Source organism: Triticum aestivum, chromosome 3D, assembly GCF_018294505.1.
Source record: "Triticum aestivum cultivar Chinese Spring chromosome 3D, IWGSC CS RefSeq v2.1, whole genome shotgun sequence".
NCBI lineage: Eukaryota > Viridiplantae > Streptophyta > Magnoliopsida > Poales > Poaceae > Triticum > Triticum aestivum.
In genome coordinates this window covers 78,619,149-78,637,938 of record NC_057802.1, presented here as the reverse complement: position 1 = coordinate 78,637,938, position 18,790 = coordinate 78,619,149, and positions in this window count along the sequence as shown.

The window sequence follows — 18,790 nt, the reverse complement described above, 5'->3', positions numbered from 1 at the left end:
GGCGCCGAGGAGACGAGGACGACGGGGCGGCGGGGCGGCGGCGTCGGGAGAGGAGAGGGCGGCGTCGCGGCGTCGCGGCGTCGGGGCGGAGACGAGGACGACGGGGCGGCGTCGAGGCGGCGGGGCAGCGGCGTCGGGAGAGGAGAGGGGAAGGGGATCGAGGGCGAGGGCGAGGGAGAGAGAGGGGATAGGTTTGGGCCGGGGATAGGAGAGGGGAAGGGGATCGAGGGCGAGGGCACAATACTAATGGCGCACCACCCCTTGGTGCGCCATAAGTACATCCATACTAATGGCGCACCTCACCCTGGTGCGCCGTTAGTATTTTTTTTCTGCTCGAGCCAACAGGTTATCTTCCACCTGACCTGATCCACACCAAGTTCCCTCTACTAGCTCGACTGGTCAGCAGCCAGTTCTCACACCAGGAGGTCCTGGGTTCGATTCCCAGGCTCCACAATTTTTTTTATGCATTTAAAATGCTGTTTGATATTTATTTGTGTTTAAATATGTTCAAACTTGTTTAAATCATAACAGTAATATTTTTTTATAAGACAGTAATAATTTTTTTAAAAATATCATCAAAGAGTAATGCCGGTGGAGCGGGGGAGGGTCCGCGGGGTGCGGGGGGCCGGTGGACCGGGGGGTGCTCGGCGGTGAGGGGGACCGGATCTAGCGAGGTGGGATAGCGATCGAGATGGAGGGGGATCGAGATCGAGTGTCCATGAAATTTAAAAATATTCATCATAGTTCAAAAAGTGCCCATGAAATACAATCGAGAAATGAAGGCTACGATTTAAATACAATCGATCTTAGCTAGCTATCTGTTCACAATCTTCTTGCCCTTCTTTTTCGCAAATGGAGTTCTTCTGTGGAACGGACGTCCTTTAGGTAGGGTGGTCCTGCTTCTTCTTGTGGTGTATGCTGCTACTTCATCATCGTCGTCATGTTCGATTCTCGGGTCTCCGTACTTGTCGAAGTCTTGCTCATTGGCTACTCCATCCATTCCGATGATCTTCCTTTTGCCTCTCCTCACGACAACACGACTGGGCTTTGACGGGTCAGTAATGAAGAAGCATTGGTCCACTTGGGAAGCCAGTACCCATGGCTCATTTTTCGCGGTGACGTTTGCGCCTGCGGTCTTGGATTTGGCTTCGGGTATAACCATGGTGGTGAAATACCGGTCTTCTTTTAGGACGCTCTTGGCCCATCTGACACGGAACATCGGGACCTTCTCTCCAGCGTAGCTCATCTCCTAGATCTCCTCGATCCTTCCGTAGTATCTGTCCTTGTCGTTACCGGTGTAGGATTCCATCGTTACCCCGGAGTTCTGATAACCATCGCTCTTCATGTCCTTGGCCTCGGTGTAGAATGTGTAGCTGTTGATATCGTACGCCTCATAGGTCATCAGGTTGTGCTCGGCGCCCTGTGACAAGGCGAATATGAGTTGTTCTTCCGCGGAGGAATCCTCATGTAAAGGGTACGACAGAAGCTTCTGCTTGAACCAACGCGTGAAACATGAGTTGTGCTCTTTGAGTATATCTCCGTCTGTCCTCTGTTGGCCTCGGTCATTGTACGTCTTCTTAATAAAGGTTTTGTGCTCTACCACCCAAGGATCGACCACGTCTATGCGTTGTAGCGCGACTAGGTTTGCTCTTTCAAAGTCGGCGAGTCGACCCTCGAAGTCGACATGCATTTCGCGGAGACCCTCACGGTGACCCCATCCAGCGAGCCTGCCGAGGTGCCTGTTGACGGGCAGACCAATGGGGTTCTCGATGCCTAGATAATTCGTGCAGTAGGAGATGCACTCTTCGGTCAGAAAGCCCCTGGCTATGCTTCCCTCTGGACGTGACATGTTGCGAACGTATCCTTTGATAACACCATTCATCCTTTTGAACGGCATCATGCTGTGCAGGAACGTCGGCCCGAGTTGGATGATATCGTCCACGATATGGAGCAGCAGATGCACCATAACATCGAAGAATGCGGGCGGGAAGTACATCTCAAGCTCGCATAGTATCACCACGATCTCTTCCTGTAGCCTTCTGAGTTGCCTCACGCCAACAGACTTCCGAGAGATGACGTCGAAAAAGTTGCATAGGCCAAATAGCGTTTCACGGACGTGCGCGTCCATGATCCCACGGATTGCAACTGGAAGTATCTGCGTCATCAGCACGTGACAGTCGTGAGACTTCATCCCGCTGAACTTCAGCTTCGCTAGGTCTAGGTATCTGCTTATCTTCCCCGCGTAACCGTAAGGAAGTTTTACTCCTACGAGGCAGGTGAAAAACTGCTCGATCTCCTCCGGACTTAGAGTGAAGCACGCAGGAGGGTAGTCATTTCCGGTCTTCTTGGCCTTTTTGCCTTTGCGACGACTTTCCGTGTCCTGCTTCGCCTCATCATATCATCATCATCATCATCATCATCATCATCATATATAGCGTGAAGCTCCTGCCTGATGCCCATTGATTTCAAGTCTGCCCTTGCTTTCGGCCCATCTTTGGTCCTCTCTGGCATGTTGAGCAGGGTACCAAGCAGACTCTCGCACACGTTCTTCGTGATATGCATGACATCAAGGCTGTGAGGCACACGGTGGATCTTCCAGTACGGCAAGTCCCAGAAAACAGACCTCGTTTTCCATACCTTCAGCAGCGGCTCTGGCGCCTTTCGCTTCTTTCCCGGCTCTGGCGCCTTTTGCTTCTTTCCCGGCAGTGGGTAGTCTTTCCAATTTTTCAACAGCTCGTCTATTTCCTCGCCGCTCCTCGTACGCGGGCGTCCTCGGGGTTCGGTTTCACCATCGAATAGATCCTTGCGTTTTCTCCACGGGTCATCGTCGCGAAGCCACCTTCGATGTCCCATGAACACGGTTTTCGAAGACCCGGGATCTCTATCTAGCTGGCGATACGTTGTGTCATCCATGCACCTGACGCATCCAGAAAATCCGTGGACCACCTGCCCCGCGACATATCCGTAACCGAGATAGTCGTGCACCGTCGTGAGCAGCGCGGCTCTCATAGGGAAATATTCTTTCTCTGCGGCGTCCCACGTATTGGCTGGCGTTTTCCACATCGTGTCTAGCTCCTCTTTCAGCAGCCCTAGATACAGATTGATGTCGTTCCCTGGTTGTTTCGGTCCTTCAATTAGCATACTCATGTGAATGTACTTCCTCTTCATGCACAACCAGGGGGGAAGGTTGTACATCCACACAAACACAGGCCAGGTGCTATGTGTGCTTCTCTGGCTGCCAAACGGATTGACTCCATCGGTGCTCGCGCCCAGCATGATGTTCCTTGGATCGTTCCCAAATTCTAGGTCTTCGAAGTTCAACGCTTGCCACTGGCTCGCATCCTTAGGGTGACTCAGCATCTTGTCTTTTTTATCTATCTCCGGATCATTTGCGTCATCTTCTCGCTTCTTCTCCTCCCTATCCGCGTGCCAACGCAGGAGCTTTGCTACCTTAGGGTCCGCGAAATACCGCTGCAGACGAGGAGTGATCGGAAAGTACCACACCACTTTTCGAGGAGCTTTCTTCCTCTTCTTGTATCGAGTGACGCCGCACACCGGACATATGGTAGACTCCGCGTGCTCGTCCCGATAAATGATGCAATTGTTCATGCACACATGGTATTTCACGTGCGGTAAATCCAGAGGACACACGATTTTCTTCGCCTCCTCCAAACTGGTCGGGCACTTGTTCCCCTTGGGAAGACGTTCGTGCCAGAATGACATGTTCTCGTCGAAGCATGCGTCGGTCATTTTGTGTTTTACCTTCATCTCCAGAGCCACGAGCGTTACTTTCAGGCGGGTATCCTCGGGCCTGCATCCTTCATACAATGGAGTAACCGCGTCTAACTCAAGTTGATCCATCTTGGCTTTCTCTCGGGCGGCAGCTCTTGCGTTATCCGTCTGCTTGAGAAGCAGCTCTTGAATATGAGGGTCCTGCACCCAGCCCATCGATGGTCCAGCGTCGTCTGCTCTGCCGGCATCATCATCTTCATGATCATGCCCGCCGTCTGCTCCGGCACCTTCCTCATCATCATGTCCTGCATCTTCTACATGATGACTGTGTACAGCATCACCATCGTGATCATCTCCTGGGGATTCTTCGTCTTCTCGCCTGCCCGAGCCGCGGTGGTTGTCTTGCTGCCCTTCCTCATTTCTTGCCCGGCCCCCATGGACGACTTCGTAGTCATCTGCATCACCTTGCCACCGATAGCCATCCATGAAACCACGCAAGAGCAGGTGGTCCCACACCTGCCCGGATTCCGGGTCCGCAATAAGGCTCTTCGGCTTGCATCTTCGACACGGACATCTTATCTCCGTCTCGTTCTTTTGAAGCATCTCGGCCTTCGCGGACCTCAAAAACCTATTCACGATGCCTTCGGTCATCATGCGGACCATGGTCGCCTGCGGGGTAGAGCAAAATGATATTTTAGAACGAAGAAAAAATTTGGCATGACTTTCCCTAAAAATAGGACCAAAAAGAATGCTTAATGCCAAAATTCTCGCCGAAACGGAAATGAATCAACATTCCGGCAAAATATTGGCAACTATCGCATTTCAAATACTGGTACACCTCCACACACAAACACATATGCAATACCACAAACATATGCAACACCACGAACATACATAGATCTAGCTAGGCCATAAAAAGTGCATGTGCACATTGTTGTAGGGAGAACAACATAAATATAGCTTCCCCCCTTACTTACCTATCAAAACAAGGTAATTTTACCACTTAAATTGAATGAATCTATGGTGGAAATGAGGTGAAAAAGAGGAGGCACCCGAGACAAGGAGGAGGTGGAGAGAATGAAGTGGGGAGAAAGTGAGTGTGGGTAGGAGAGGCTGTCCAAAATATCTTGTTGCTGCCCACTTACTAATGGCGCACCAACTCTAAATGCGCCATTAGTAATCCAGGTTACTAATGACGCACCTTCTGGTGGTGCGCCATTAGTAGTTTTGCAAAAAAAAACATACTAATGGCGCAATGTTCCACAGTGCACCATTACTAGTTTAAACTAGTAATGGCGCACGGTGGAAAAGTGCGCCATTAGTAGTTTTGCAAAAAAGGAAATAAAAAATATAATAGAAAAAACACCATTAGTGGCGCACTTTCCGGCAGGTGCGCCATTACTAGTTACAACTAGTAATGGCGCACTGTGTCTGGATGCGCCATTAGTATGTTTGGACAGGCGCACTAGTTAAAAAAAAATTTATACTAATGGCGCACCCTGGGCCAGGTGCGCCATTAGTTGTTTCAACTCTAATGGCGTATCAAAAGGTGGTGCGCCATTAGTATATACTAATGGCGCACCGCTTGTCTGGTGCGCCATTAGTGTCAATCCTATCTATAGCCCTTTTTCTAGTAGTGTTATATTGGCAGTTTTCTAGGGAGTACTCTTTTCCTAAAGAAGCACCAATCTATTTTTCTTTATTTCTACACAGTGCCACAACTTTGACCCAAAGGTCCAGAGCTATTTTAGGGTGATTGGCGTAGTACTCGGAGACTGATTGTAAGCATGATTTTTATTAGCTGTCACACTGATTGTAAGCATGATCAAATGGAAGATTAGGTTAGTGCGAAGCTTACCTTAAACCCTACCGACGCCGTTGAAACGAGGCGAGCATCGAGGGAACCATGGAGAATGGCGGGGAAGGGACATCGCGCCATCCGGCCTCCTCTTGTGGTGGGAGAACTAATACTCATGTGGCTCCGGCTAGCTCTGCACCTCACGAACGGCACATCGTACTCGATCCATTCGTTGTCCTCTTGGTGCTCGACGTTCGACCTGCACGCCCACCACCTCTTCCGGACTTCCGCCTCGGGCGAATCTGTCTGCTCCATCGCTCAGAGGAGATACAGGATGAACTCGAAGGACTGCGGCGTGACTGCAGCCGAGGAGTACATCGCCACCCTCATCGCCGCCGTCTCTCTCTTTCACATACATTGCCACATGGCCCTCACCGTCCTCGAAATCTCCCTCTCATTGTCAAACCAAGTAAGGATCTCCTCCAACCTAGCTATCATTGCCTGGTCGCCGCTGGCGATCTGCCTGATTCGCTGCTGCATCCTCTCCATAGATGTCCTTCTGAGTGGTCCGGTGCTAGCTTTGGAAGATGGGAGGAGAGACGGTGGTCTTGCAATAGAGAAGAGGGAGAGGCGAGACGGTGGTTTTGGAATGGAGATGATGGAGAGGAGAGGGGGTGGTTTTGCCACGGAGAGGAGGGAGAGGCGAGACGGTGGTTTTGGAATGGAGATGATGGAGAGGAGAGGTTTCCCTGCCTTTCGGTCGCTGACAGGTGGGCGCCGCGCTTGGTGGGACCCATGTGTCAGTGTCTCAATGGCAGGATGGGCTATGTCAGGGGATCCTCGTCCGAGGAGAGAGGAGGTGGTTTTGCAATGGAGAAGAGGGAGAGGTGAGATGGTGGTTTTGGAATGGATATGGAGAGGATGTGGTTTTGCAATGGAGATGAGGGAGAGGAGCGTGCAACAGCGATTTAGGATTGGACGAGAGGGCCGGCGCGCTGTGATTGGATCAAAATCAAAATCAATTTACGCTTCAACTAAGAAAGCGACCCCACATTAACTAGTCTCCCTTTTATACTAGGTCATAATTAACCATGATTTTCACAAATAAAATATATGTTATACATTGCAAAAATAATATAATTTGAAAGTACATTCAGATACGAACCAAACGATACATTTTTTGGTGACATGCATTCACATTTGGCTTGTCAAATACAGTACATGGTCAAACTTTGACCCAAAGCTATGGCGAAGGCGAAGGCCTCCTCCTCCCCCTCCTCCTCACACTTGCCCTCCAGCAACCATGGATCTAGCCACTAATCTTCACCATGGAAGGCCTCCTACACTGGGATTTCAATCCTGGTCTAGCTGTGGCAGATGAGGTTCATAGAAGGTTTGGAGAAACAGTGCACTTCTCACCATCTCGCAAAACCATGGAATTTTTCTTGGTGGTTTCATTTTCTTCAGCCTCGTTCCATCTCTCTGAAGTTTCGGTGGGTGTGGCTTTGCAATGTTGCATTGGTGGTCACCCGAAAGGTTTTAAGGTTTCAAAGATTTGTGACAGATCATTTCGTTTCTCTGTGGCCGGCAATAAAGTGGGTCATTTCGTTCATGGCCTCAAGGATCATATTTGGCCAGACTTTATTTGTCATTTTCATCGTTACAATGGTCGTTTCAATGGCTATAAGCATTTTGATCATATTTGGCATGCCGATGAGCACTTGGAATCAGTTGCTGCTCGCAGCCCCGTGGCCATCCGGTATAACAAGTCAGTCTTTCAGGAAACTTCTATCTGTTCTGAGTCCGCCAAGGAGTTGAGCAAATTTGCCATTGTTCCCTTAGCCTCCATGGATTTTCATGACAAGAACAGCAATGAGGCTTCATCTTCTTCCTCACTAGCCACGTGCATGGTGCGGCCGACAGAGGATACGATCATCACGGACTCCGTACCTGCGGTCATTAATTCTGCATCAAACAATTCAGAATATTCTGAGCATTCAATTGTGATTGGCAGTTTTCGATTTTCCTGCATTATTGATTATCCACAATTACCACAAAGTTTCCTTACTTCTGTGCTAAGGTATGCCCCGCCTCACTCATCATGGCCCCCTACGCTATCAAAATCTCATATGGCCGATTTGTTGAGAGCCGGATATTCACAGAAGGAAGTTTCTGATATTGCCAAAAACTGGGGCCTGCTCTGTGCTAAATGTTTACAATGGGGTCATCACAAATTTTTTTGCCCAGCACGGACTATTTTCCTTTCGTGCTCTGCTCCGGGAGACAAAAGTTTTAATTGTCCTACCAAAAAATGGTCTGTGGCCTCACATAACACATTTATGGACTCCAATCTTCAAAATCCGGTCATGTCTGGCCAACCGAGGTAACAAATCAACAGACCCCAATCAATCACTCCAACTTGCCCCCTCACTCGTCCATGCAGCCGCCCAACATCCACCGTTCGATGCAACATCTATGGTCACTATGGACACCTGGACATCTCTTGTTGGCGGCGTCGGTGGGCCCAAAGATGGCAGTGGAGACCAAAAACCCCCAACCCCTGCCCCGGACTACTCGCATTCCACCTCCCAGCCAGCCCCGCTTCCCAATGAAACAGAGCGCTCTGCTCTAGCTGCTCCATTGCCATCCACCTCGCCCACAGTGCTCTTCGGCGTCTCCATCACCATGGCCAACTATCCAGTGAACCCCATCCCTTTCCTGCCACCCGTCTGGTCGGTCGAACCTGGTCCGGCGGACCGAAAGGTGCGAGCTGACATGGCTGTCAACCCCATCCCCCCGCTCAACAACAACTTCCTAGCCATTGCGGAAGTCAGCAAATTTGTGCCACTCCATCTCTGGGAGGGCCTCCGCGACACCATTGAAGGTCTCCTGCATGAATCGGGCCTGCATCCGACAGAGATCTCTGACCACCCCCTGGGTATCGGTATGTTTGCATTTGCCAACTCATTCATCAGAGATACTGCGGTCAACACTACTTTTCAGCTTGATGATGAGGATCTAGTAGTCTCTTTCGTTAGGCATAATGCTGCCCAGAATATGCCCAATACCACATATGGGCCTGAGGTTTGGTTGATGTATATCGGGTTCCCAGATGATTATCAGACAGATTTCTATCTGCAGCGTTCCGTAGATGACTATGGCCGTCTTGTTTCATGGAGTAATCCAAATATTGCCGCCGTATGGTACTAATCAAAGTTAAAGTTATCCATATGCGTCTGATTCCCAACTATATTGTGGTCCGTCAGTTAGGTGGTGATAGATCTTGCTGGACTGTTGTTGTATTCATTCTTAGGGGAGCGGACTGGAATGCTCATGATCCTGAAGTTCCCACTGCTGATGAGGAACCACCGCCAGCCAATGGTATTCCTCACCCCATGTTTGGGGACGGGCTCATTGCTGAGCAGCTCTACCAGCAGCTGCTGCAAAATTTGCTCATACAGAATGGTATTGGGAATGATGATGCACCGCACAACGCTCCTCATCAAGATGCCCCTCAACCAGCGCAGTGGGATGCTTGGCCTCAACCCCCTGTGGCTCACATGCCCGCAGCTTTGGTTAACATTCAGGCCTGGCTGGCGGCCCAAGGTCTCCGAGTTGAAGATGGTATTCTGCCAGAGGGTAATGTTTCTGACAGTCTCAACTCTGCCTGGGGCTCTAGCTTGACTACAAGCAGTACTGGTACTTCTCTAGCGATTGCAGATCCGGTCAGTACCTTGTTTGTGGTTCCTGTTACACCTGAAGTTATTTCTGTTGATGTCGCTGTCGCTGCTGATAATATGCATGTGAGTATTACTGTCCGAGGCACTGATCTTTCTACTGTCCTCACTAATGGGCTGATCCCTCGCAACATATTCACGGAATATCCGTCCAGTGCTGTCAGGCGGGTGGTTGCTGCTTATGGCCCTTGGAGCTCAGGTTATGGTTTGCCTCCGCTGCATCTGCAAGCTACAGTTCCCGACACTAGCTTTCAGGTTCAGACTGATGAGAATGTGATCTCTGTTTACTTCGCCCCACGCATACTGAATGCACCTCCTCGACCTTCTGCTGTTCAGATTACTGAAATCATGTCTGAGGATGCTACACCAGCTGAAGCATTAATTAATAATGTTGTAGAAGGAGTTAGGGATGCTCTGCCTGATCTTCCCAACCTGGATAACCTGCAGGATATTTCTGCTGCTGAGAACAGCCTTGATATGCTGAGGGATATGCCAAATTTGGCGCCTACTAACAATTCAAATGTTGGGCCTTCCCAACAGGTGGATGACCCTTCTAACTTGGGCCTGGCCCAGGTTCTGCCCACAGCCCCAGGCCTGTCTCCTGCTCGCCCACGCCGGTCTAAATTTCTGGTGCCCCTAGTCACTACTGAAGTTCGCCGCAGTACCCGCTCCACTCGCTATGATGGTTTCAGAGTGCCACAGATTTCAGATGTCAGAGCTCCTCTTTCAAAAGTCAAGCCAAGACAAGTTCCTTCGGCTGCTGCTAGCTCCTCAACCGCTGCTCCTATTCAGGCTCCACCACCCACACCCCTTCATATCATGCAAGACATCGGCATCAACCGCTGCGCTGTTCCACCCAGTGAGTTAACTGATGATGCTCTGATGGCTCCTGTGGATCCTGTGGCTCCTGATGATCACCCCATGGATGCAGGGGAGGGTTCTTCCTCTTCGGAGTTGGCTGATGGTCACCTTATGCCTCTTTTGCGTAATTGGAATGATCTTTGTTGGAACATTCGTGGGTTAAATTCGGAGAAAAAACTCCTCGCTCTATCCAATGCTATTTCTGTTAGTAGTTGCGCTATCGTCTGTCTGCAAGAAACTAAGAAACCTCTTATCGACCTGGCTTTTATAAAAACTTGTTGCCCTAAGAGATTTGATAAGTTTGCCTTTGTTCCTTCTCGTGGTGCCTCCGGGGGCCTCCTTACTCTTTGGAATAGCTCTGTCTTTACTGGGGATGTGGTCACCTCTCATGACTTTGTTTTGGGTGTCAAATTTACTAGCAATCTCTCTGCGCAATCCTGGACCATATATAACATTTATGGCCCTTGCACGGGCCCGGCTCGTGATGAATTTACGCAGTGGTTATATGACATGAATATACAAACAAATGATGATCGTCTATTCCTCGGCGACTTCAATTATATTAGAGGACCTGAGAACCACAACAAACCAGGAGGTAATCATAATGACATGTGCACTTTCAATGACATCATCCGTAAGAACAACTTAGTTGAACTACCGCTCAAGGGTCGTCTATATACGTGGAGCAATATGCAACAAAATCCTTTACTCGAGCAACTTGACTGGTTTTTCACCTCGCTCCACTGGACTCTTGCGTATCCCAACACACTAGTCAAACCTCTCTAAAACCGGTCTCTGATCATACTCCTTGTGTGGTAAGCATCAAAACAAAGATTCCTCGTGACAAATTATTCAGATTTGAATCCTACTGGCTTCTTCACCCGGGCTTTATGGATGTGGTGAAAAAAGTCTGGAACCGGCCTATTAATTCTTCTAATGCGGCCACAGTTCTGTGTCGGAAATTCAAATTGTTACGTCAAAATTAAAGATGTGGAGCAAGAATATCTCTAGATTATCGGTGGCAATTGAAACAAACAAAACCCTTACTGAGCTGGATGATCTTGAGAACCTAAGAGCTCTCACTCTTCCCGAATGGAATTTCCGTAAGATCATTAAAACCCATCTCCTCAGATTGTTGGACTACCAAAAACAGTATTGGAAGAAGAGATGCACCATTCGTTGGGTTAAGTTTGGAGATGAGAACACCAAATTTTTCCAAGCAGTTGCAACAGAACGTTACAGAAAAAATAATGTGGCTACTCTGCAAACCCCAGATGGTCTCATGGTGGAGGATCACACGGGTAAAGAAGCCCTTCTATTTCAAGCATATACTGACAGACTTGGCACTTCGAATCAAACATCGATATTGTTCGATCTCCCTTCCCTTATCCGCCCGACTGAGAACCTCGACCACCTCACGGTTCCTTTCACCCAGGATGAAATAGACCTAGTAGTCAAAGAAATGCCCGCAGACCGAGCGCCAGGACCGGATGGTTTTAGTGGAATGTTTCTCAAAGCTTGCTGGGAAATCATCAAACAAGACTTCTATACCCTCTGCGCGCAATTCCATGCGGGAGATCTTGATCTACAAAGCATAAACGATGGCCTAATCACTCTGATCCCTAAGAATGGTTCTCCCACCACAGTCAATGATTAACGTCCGATCACTCTGCTCAACTCTTGTCTTAAGTTAATCACAAAACTTCTGGCCAACCGCTTGCAAAAGGTCATCCTGCGCATTATACACCGCAACCAATACGGCTTCATCAAGGGGCGCTCGATCAAAGACTGCTTAGCCTGTACATTCCAATATATTCATCAGTGCCAAGCATCCAAACGACAGATAATTCTCCTAAAGTTAGATTTTGCTAAAGCCTTCGACACGATCGAGCATGAAGCGATGATCAACATCATGAAACATATGGGGTTTAATGATAAATGGCTGTCATGGATAAGAACAATTTTTTCCTCTGGACGGTCCTTTGTTCTTCTCAATGGGGTGCCGGGACGACAATTCCACTGCCGACAAGGGGTCCGACAGGGAGACCCTCTCTCCCCGCTCATTTTCGTCCTAGCCGCTGACCTGCTACAATCTGCAATTAATGATGCCTTTAGGAGAGGTCTAATCAACCCGCCCTTCTCATCCAATGGCAATATGGACTATCCTATCGTCCAATACGCTGATGACACGATCCTGCTCATGCCTGCCTGCCCTAGACAAGCTATGATCATCAAGAACAGTCTAACCGACTATGCTCAGTCTATTGGCCTGAAGATCAACCTCCACAAGTCTACACTCATCCCCATCAACTTGGATACTGATCTGGCCAATGATATTGCAAGGATTTTTGGGTGTTCCATTGGCTCCATGCCCTTCACCTACCTCGGACTGCCCCTCGGCACCTCCCGACCCACAATACAAGATTTCATGCCACTTGTCAGTAAAGTTGAAAGAAACCTGACCTCAACGCTTTCCCTTATGTCTTATGCTGGCAAACTGACATGGCTCAACACCTCAGTCACATCCTTGCTCATTTATGCAATGTGCACGTTAAAGTTCCCACCAAAACTCATTGCAATGTTGGACAGAATCAGGAGAAGATGTCTTTGGATCAAGAAGACTGACCAAGGGGAGAAATGTAATTCTCTTGCGGCATGGGATATGGTATGTAAACCAAAAATAGAGGAGGCCTTGGAGTGCTCAACCTCAAGATCCAGAATGAAGCCCTTCTCATGAAATTCCTTCACAAATTTTATAACAAGCTGGACATTCCTTGGGTGCAACTCACCTGGGACACGTACTATCACCAAAAAATCCCGCATGCTGTTGATCCAGTCGGATCATTCTGGTGGAGGGATGTGCTCAAGCTGACTCCTTACTTTCGTGGGATCTCTCGCATCAACATTGTTTGTGGCACCACAGCTCTCCTGTGGAAAGATCTCTGGGCCGATCAAGTACTCCAGGAGTCACATCCCCGGGCCTTCTCGCATGCAACCAATGAAGATGTCTCCGTCCGCGACTTCTTCGGGATCACGTCACTGGGGGCGGCCTTCCATCTACCGCTCTCTCCACAAGCGCTAGACGAGATTCAGCACATGCAAATGATTGCATCATCGCTTCAACCCACGGCTTCCTCATCGGACGTCTGGCACTACACTTGGGGTAAAACTATCTTCAAATCCACAGACAACTACCACTTCTTCTTCAAAGATGTCCATTCTCGCCAAGTGTTTGGATGGCTGTAGAAATCTAAGTGCATGATGAAGTTGAAGTTCTTTGCATGGTTCTTGCTCAATGACAGGCTAAACACCCGGAATATGCTCAAACGACGGCACTACAACATTGGTGAAGATCACAACTTCCTCTTGTGTGGACTAAGCATTGAAGAAACGGTCGAGCACATGATCTTCACATGCACATTCAGTAGGCAATGCTGGCGTGCTTTACATAGTAATTGGGAGCCCTTCCCTAGTCGGATACAAGCTATCGAGGACCAAAAAGCCAACCACCCCACGCCTATGTTGTTTGAAAAATTTACTGTGGCGGCGTGAAGCATATGGAAGGAGAGGAACAACAAGCATTTCAGAGCAATAGATCCTTCTTTTTGGTCCTGGCTCGATAGATTCAAAAAGGAGTTTGAACTCCTTCAACATAGGGTCAAAGAGGACCATAGGCCTCTTGTACTGAACTTTGTAAACTCACTACACTAGACCCCCTTGCATTGTCTCTATTAGCTTGGTTTGGACACAAAGTGGCCAAGCCTCCCCTCCCCCCCCACCATGTAATTATCACCCCTGTACAGTGTTACTTGAGATATAATACAATTACACAGTAGGAGCCTTTCCTACCGTTTCGAGTTAAAAAAACTTTGACCCAAAATACGCAAAACAAAAAAATACTTCCAAGACCAGCGCCGCTCCTCTCCTCTTAAACCACCGCCGCTCCAATCTAAATCCAGCGCCCCTCCTCTCCTCTTCCATTTCAAAACTATAGCCCCTCCTCTCCTGTTCCGATCCAAAACCAGCATCGCTCCTCTCCCGTTGTAATCCAAAACCAGCGCTGCTCCTCTCCTCTTCCATTCAAAAACCACTGCCGGCGAGAGAAGGTTATGTGGAGAAGTAGATTGATGGAGGAGTACAACCGATACGTGAGGATCGCAGACGGCGACCCTGTGAAGCTAGCTAGGATGTTGGAGATACCGTCTTAGTTTGACAACAAGGACCAAGTAGCGGCGACGGCAAAATTCATGGCCAAATATCTGCAACAGAGTGAAAAGGCGGCCATACTCTCGAAGGGAGTCGCGCCGGAGTACTTAGAGCTGCTCCTCTGGGCCATGGAGCAAACAGATTCAACGAATCCAATCGTGAGGTAGCGGTGGTGGGAGTATCGATCCCAAATGGAGCATCCACCAGAGATTGAAGGATCGAGCATCTACAGGGTGCCGTTTGTGAGGGTGTCATGCTAGAGCGAGCTAGTGGAGCCTTCGTCGACCGAACCCAGCTGCAAGAGGAGAAAAGCAGTTGGCCCGATGATGCTTCCCTGCCATCCTCTCCCTCGCCGTTCACAGTATCTCACGGGGCGGTTGTCTGCCGCCGAGGAATAGGAGGGGACTGCCCCCCCAGCCCAATAGTCGGGCATGTTGTGAATTCTCAGGAGGAGCTTAGGGTTGTCAGTATTTACAGGTTGTGAATTGTGTTTTGTGTTGTGTATTTTGATAGTACTTTCAGATATGAATGTCTTTTGAATTTCAGATTTGCAGTATTGAGCATATGAAGTATTTCAGATTTGCAGTATTGAGCATAATAAAAATGTGGTTTCATAGGAGTATAAAAGTGCAGACAATGTGATTCTCAGAGAAGAAATTGCAAGTTTCAGTTTCAGATAAGAAACTGCAACTTTCAGAGGCAGAGCATTTATATTAACACGGCCTTTTTCAAACAGGGTTCACATCATGTTGGAAGTTTTAATCATGGCCGAAAATGGAACTACCAGCCAGTTAACATCATGCTGATCAACATTCATGCATAGCACATCTTCATATGATGCATAGTCAAAAAGATATGCTATTTTCAAAATGCCCACACAATGTCGAGTGTGCGAAAAACAAAGAAACCGAGGGACGATGTTTTGGCAAGTGTTGGACACGGTGTGCGTAGATGACAATGTGGACCCACATGTCAATAATGGCAGAGGCAAAAAATTTGGAGATATTTTCCCTGCATCAGGTGGAATCGAACCGGGGCGGAACAGCTGTCGTGTAGTGTCACTTGGCCACTGGGCTAGTTCAGTACTTTCGTTACAAATAAGGCACTGCCTCAGGTGGTCCGATCTCCTCCTGCGCCTTTGTGCGCTCGCCGCGGCGCCGCCTACTGCTATTGTGAACTTGTTGAACAAACGAGAGGAATCCGGAGAGGACTGTACATGGAGAGGCAGACAGTCGGGACCCACTAGGTCTATAGCCGTACGCAAGCAAGTGCCTCATCAAAAAAATACTTCCTCCTAATGGTATACTGACGTTGGGGCCCACGGGTTTGTCAACATAGTTACATTTTTAGGTGCTTCAACATAGGAGATAAATTCACAACGAAGCTGGGTAGCTGGTGGGTAGTATCATTTATTATCACTGGGGCAGCAAGTATCAGCTGGGTTTTGGGCTGCCCCGTCTAGGCTTTCTTTTTTAACATGCGCAGCCCACGACATGCCGGTTTGAATATTTTTTAGGCCGTCATGTATCGACCGGCCTATGGACATCCCATCCGAGGTTTTATTTTCGTGAAACATCGGCAGCCCAATTTAAGTATTTTTTTGAAGAAAACGCAGAGGTCTCTTCTATTTTTCTATATAAGAATAGGAACGCCTGGTCCAACTTATGTTTCCCTTCTAACTATATTATATCTATATTTAAATTATTTAATATATTATTGTTATTGTCATCATATATTTAACAGATACTTACATATGTAAGAAAACAATATCCCACATCTTATTAACTTATAAGAATAATTTCTTAACAATAAAATCCTGGATTTTTTTGGCAACGAAAATCCTGGCGATTGTGTACAAAAGCTTGGTAAGATTTAAGGACCAATGTAATAAAAAATCACTTATTATTTAAATATATTTATAACAAAATACTCAGCCCCTGTTTAGTTTTTGATAACAGTGCTGCGCCCAACCCAACATTATAATTAGAATCAGCCCAGCAAAATTGTGTATTTCGAGAAAGTGCAAATGGCATGTAATTTTTTAGGAAAAAAATAAATGGGCCGCCTGGACGGTACATTATTTGTTCACCCGGCCCAGCAAATGGACTGTAATTCTAAAAAAAGAGATCAAATTGACTATAAATTCAGAAAAAATAGGTTGAATACGTGCCATATTTTTGGAGGCTGAAATGTGGGCCAATAGGTCGAAGCAAACGCAAGTTGTTGTCAACTTAGTCAACAAATGATTTTGACATCATTAGCCGATGGATTTACATCCAACGACTGGCATCCATTTTCAATCTCTTGTCTTCTTCCTGCAGCGCCACCGGGACCACCTGCTCCCGCCTCCTTCTGCTAGGAGCTCTGCTTAGCACGCTTCGCTGTGAAGCACTACCCCACCGTTGGCCAGGCCATCCCTCCACCCCTCTACACCTCCTGTTCTTCTCCACTGATTGCCGAACCACACAGCACCAGAACCAGTTAACCCTCGTACACCTCTCCGTCTGCGACTCTACTCCCGCGTCTTCCCATCTCCGCCTCATTGCTGTCCGGGGCCTCGCCGTCATCCACCACCTTGGATGTGCTCGGCGCAGAGTAGTCAACATGGTCAACGAGCGACATCCATCAGAAGCAGAGTGTGCGTGGAGGGGCTAACAGCTGGGTCCACGGCTGCACACAAGGAAATGCCTCCTTATTACGCGCAAAATAATGATTCCTCCACCTGACAGCTGGGACCCACCGAAAGTATTTCATGAAAAAAACGTTCCTCCCGCTGACAGGTCGGACCCACCAGCTATATCTTCGCATGCAAGGAAGTGCCTCCTTATTACGAACAAAAAAAATGAATACCCCCTGCTAGCTGGGACCCACCATAGTGGGAGGCTGACTTGTGGGCCTACTAAGTTGACGGGGACGGAGGGCTTTGTCAACTTAGTCAATATGAACGATTCTAGCTCGAGTGACCATTCAATGTCCATCCAACGGCCGTAGTGCTTCTTCAACCTCTGGTCTTCTTGCTCCCGCCGCCCAAACAAGCGTCGGGCGTGCCGCCTGCTCCTGCCTCCCATGTCCGGCTGTGCTGCCACCGCTGGCCATGCCATCCCTCTATACTCACCCACACCTCCTGTTATTCTCCGGCGACGGCAGCCTCACACCGCAGCCGAAGCAGTCAACTGATAACCCACAAGTATAGGGGATCGCAACAGTTTTCGAGGGTAGAGTATTCAACCCAAATTTATTGATTCGACACAAGGGGAGCCAGAGAATATTCTCAAGTATTAGCAGTTGAGTTGTCAATTCAAACACACCTGGATAACTTAATATCTACAGCAAAGTATTTAGTAGCAAAGTAATATGATAGTAGTGATAACAGTAGCAAAAGTAACAGTAGCAGTATTGTAGTGATTGTAACAGTGGCAACGGAAAAGTAAATAAGCGAAGAACAATATGTGAAAAGCTCTTAGGCATTGGATCGGTGATGGATAATTATACCGGATGCGATTATTCATGCAATAGTTTTAACATAGGCAGAACTAGCTCCAATTCATCAATATAATGTAGGCATGTATTCCGAATATAGTAATACGTGCTTATGGAAAAGAACTTGCATGGCATCTTTTGTCCTACCCTCCCGTGGCAGCGGGGTCCTAGTGGAAACGAAGGGATATAAAGGCCTCCTTTTAATAGAGTACCGGGCCAACGCATTAACACATAGTGAATACATGAACTCCTCAAACTACGGTCATCACCGGGAGTGGTCCCGATTATTGTCACTTCGGGGTTGCCGGATCATAACACATAGTAGGTGACTATAGACTTGCAAGATAGGATCAAGAACTCACATATATTCATGAAAACATAATAGGTTCATATCTGAAATCATGGCACTCGGGCCCTAGTGACAAGCATTAAGCATAGCAAAGTCATAGCAACATCAATCTCAGAACATAGTGGATACTAGGGATCAAACCCTAACAAAACTAACTCGATTATATGATAAATATCATCCAACCCATCACCGTCCAGCAAGCCTATGATGGAATTACTCACGCACGGCGGTGAGCATCATGAAATTGGTGATGGAGGATGGTTGATGATGACGATGGCGACGGATTCCCCTCTCCGGAGCCCCGAACGGACTCCAGATCAGCCCTCCCGAGAGAGATTAGGGCTTGGCGACGGCTCCGTATCGTAAAATGCGATGAATCCTTCTCTCTGATTTTTTCTCCCCGAACGTGAATATATAGAGTTGGAGTTGAGGTGCGTGGAGCTCTAGGGGGGCCACAAGGCAGGGGAGCGCGCCCCGGGGGGGGTGGGAGGGGGAAGGCGTGCCTCCCACCCTCATGGACAGGGTGTGGGCCCCCTGGTCTTGATTCTTTCGAAAGTATTTTTTATTATTTCCAAAAATAATCTCCGTGAAGTTTCAGGTCATTCCGTAAACTTTTGTTTCTGCACA